Source organism: Bubalus kerabau, chromosome 12 (genome assembly GCF_029407905.1).
Source record: "Bubalus kerabau isolate K-KA32 ecotype Philippines breed swamp buffalo chromosome 12, PCC_UOA_SB_1v2, whole genome shotgun sequence".
Classification (NCBI taxonomy): Eukaryota; Metazoa; Chordata; class Mammalia; order Artiodactyla; family Bovidae; genus Bubalus; species Bubalus kerabau.
The window spans coordinates 58,779,713-58,783,195 of record NC_073635.1 but is presented as its reverse complement, the minus strand read 5'-3'; the positions used below and the strand labels follow the sequence as shown (position 1 = coordinate 58,783,195).

At 38.0% G+C, this 3,483-nt stretch overlaps 1 long non-coding RNA gene across 1 annotated transcript; it reads right to left on the bottom strand.

Annotated features, from left to right (window-relative positions):
• Window positions 1-1,768: 1,768 nt before the first annotated feature.
• LOC129624608 (uncharacterized) lies at window positions 1,769-3,273 on the bottom strand. The gene is made up of 3 exons (XR_008701061.1): window positions 3,205-3,273; window positions 2,878-2,959; window positions 1,769-1,799 (listed from the first exon to the last, which is right to left on the bottom strand). It is a non-coding gene; the product is annotated as an uncharacterized LOC129624608 (long non-coding RNA).
• Window positions 3,274-3,483: the final 210 nt, after the last annotated feature.

The window sequence follows — 3,483 nt, the reverse complement described above, 5'->3', positions numbered from 1 at the left end:
GGCAAAACTAATACAATTATGTAAAGTTTAAAAATAAAATAAAATTTAAAAAAAAAGATTGGAATAAAACATAAATTGAAGTCAGAATTATACACAGATTTTTGTTCAAGCCACCTCTGAGCAACTGAACACTCTTACATAAAATTTCTCCCACCTTATGATCAATTTTATGAATTAAAATTTAAAGCTTAAATTTTATTTTTCTTAGACTCTATATTCAAATTAGTAATGAGGTAAATTCCTGAGCTACCTATAGACAGAATATTAGGAAATGTAATGAGGACAATTAAGTTCTACAATGTTCAACATGTATGTCATTGATGAACTGCATCAAGCACATAAAATCAGGTTGCCTTATGGTGTTATAGAAAATAGAGTATATCTTTCAAAAATGGATGGTGGCTATATATTCTAAAGTATTCATTTGAGCCCAGGGTATCGACCTTGATATGTTGTTTTTCAGGACTATTCTGAGGCTGATACCTGTGGCTACAGTTTTTGAAATATTTAGTAATTGGCTGTTTTTATTGTGTGTTTGTGTGTGAATGTGTACGTGTGCATGTCGGTATTCTTACATATGTATCTATGCCTTTCAAAATCCTGTCTCATGAAATGATTATTTCTTGTTTTCTTTATATGAATTTCAGGTTTATTCAAGAAACATCTCTAGAGAATTTGTATCTATAGTCAAGGATGCTCCTATCTTAGGGAAAACACACATTACTAGTTTTATTGGTTCATACAATCAATGTGGTTCAAGAAGAATATTATCAGTGATATGTAATCAACATAAGTATAAAGAATGCAACCAAAATGTTTACAATAGCTTATCTGAGAAAGCATAATGACCAGAGAAGACAACCAAAGCACTTGTTTAACGAAAAGGATGTAACCTGTTACTTTTTAAGTTGACTGAATTCACTTGCCATCTAGTTTATATATCCACTGCATTTCTTGTATTTCAGAACAATCAGGCAATCTGTATACAAAAGAAGCAGTTGATTGTAATCTTCCAAATTTCAAAACGTTATAAAGAATTAAGAAATCACTAGTGGAAATGTTATTAGAAATTAGCATTGGTGTCATGATCTTAGGAACTCATCCAGAGTAATTTTTTAATAGCTAAATCCTGGAGAAGACTCTTGAGAGTCCATTGGACTGTAATGAGATCAAACTAGCCAATCCTAAAGGAAATAAACTGCATATTCATTAGAAGGACTGAGGCCAAAGCTGAAGTGTTAATACTTTAGCCACCTAATGCAAAGAACTGACTCATTGGAAAAGACCCCAAGTCTGGGAAAGATTGAAGGCAGGAAGAGAAAGGGATGACAGAGGATGAGATGGTTGGATAGCATCACCAATTCAATGGATGTGAGTTTGAGCAAACTCTGGAAGATAATGAAGGACAGGCATGTTGCAGTCCATGGGATCACCAAGAGTCAGACACGGCTTAGTGACTAAACTACAAAATCCTAAGAGCATCTAAATGGAAATAGAAGGCATCATTTTGACACCGGATATTTTTTTTTTTTTTTATCAGAAATAGGTTGCTGATAGAGGACTTCTTCCCTGGAGAGCTTTAAGGATAAGGCAGACATTCATCTGAGAGGATTTCATTTTCCCAAGGCAAGCAGGCAGGGATCAAATGATTTCTTAATACCCCTTTCAGGACTTTATTTTTTATTTTATAAGAAAAGACAGAGTTTGATAGGAGAGATAAAAACTGAAAAATACCTTTGAACCACATCCTTAGAGGTACATGGACTTATTTAAATAGAAACTGGATCTGTAAGGAAGATCTCATAAAAATAAAAATTCCACATATATATATAAGTTTTAAAGTCACATTTCTTTAAGTCAACTTTGTCAACATGTTGAAATTAAGATGTTGTGAAAATAATTTGGCATGTAACTAGCAAACCTGCAGAATTGCTTTTTTTTTTTTTTAATCCTTCAATGGGGTGGAAACTACAGGGGGTATCTTTCAGTGGAGAGCTTTATTCTGAGAGTATATAAGCTATGCTGCAATTACCCAAGAAAATGAGTAAGAAAGCTTTCAATATTTTGGTGGCAAATGTCATATACAGAAGAAACAATGAATATGAAAAAAAAACAAAAACTGATTCACTAAGTAGAAGATTAGGACTTCAAGGTGATGAATCAAAACATATTCAAAGAGTTATGATCTTAAGACCCACTTGGAAAGAAATTGAATTTGGAAAGGTATATAACTATATCTGTAGTTATATCTGGAGAAGGCAATGGCACCCCATTCCAGTTCTCTTGCCTGGAAAATCCCATGGATGGAGAAGCCTGGAAGGCTGCAGTCCATGGGGTCACTGAGGGTCAGACACGACTGAGTGACTTCACTTTCACTTTTCACTTTCATGAATTGGAAAAGGAAATGGCAACCCACTCCAGTGCTCTTGCCTGGAGAATCCCAGGGATGGGGGAGCCTGGTGGGCTGCCATCTATGGGGTCGCACAGAGTCGGACATGACTGAAGTGACTTAACATAGTTATATCTATATCTAAAGGTATATAACTATATCTAACTATATATATCTATATAAATGTAGCCAATTTATATAATTACAAAGGTAAAAAGATGGCAGAGTAGAAGGGCATGTACTCATTTTCTACTGCAAGAACTCCACAATTGCAACTCATGGCTCAACAACCATCAATAGGAGAATGTTGGATCCCACCAAAAAAAGAAGCCCCATATCCAAGGGCAAAGGATACATCTCAACAAGATGGTAGGAGGGGAGAAATCACTTTTAGAATCAAACCCCATATCTGCCAGAGATGCTAGGAGGGCTCAAAAAAACTGTGTACACAGGACCCAGAGACCCCACAGAGACTGAGTCAGACCTACCTTTGAGTGTTTGAGTGCCTTCTGCCGAGGCACAAGCCATCAGTAATCTGCTGCGTGGACAGGGTCTCTGGCTGCAACAGACCTGAAAGGCACGGTGTGTGAGCCCCACCATTGAGCCGCCAAGCAGATGACCCACTAACTGGAGAACAAGTATACCAAAGAAGTTCTCACACTGGTACAAGAGTTCTAGGACCCATCACAGATTTCCCAACTTGGGGATCCAGAAAAGGGAATGAGAATCCCCAGGGATTTGACTTTGGAGGTCAGTGGGATTTACAGAACTTCCACAGGACTGGGGAAACAGACTCTTGGGGGCACAGACCAAACCTTGTGCACACCAGGACCCAGAAGAAAGAAGCAGTGACCCCACAAGACTGAGCTAGACTTGACTGTGAGTGTCCAGGAGTCTCCTGCAGAGGTGTGGGTCCACAGTGGCCTGCCTCAGGCTCAGGGAGACTGAATACAACGGTGCTGGCCTAAGGCCTTTTGAAGGAGGTCACCATTACTGCCATTACCCCTACCATAGTTTGGTTTCAGGCCAAACAACAAGGAGGGAACACAGCCCCACCCATCAACAGAAAATTGGATTAAAGATTTACTGATCAT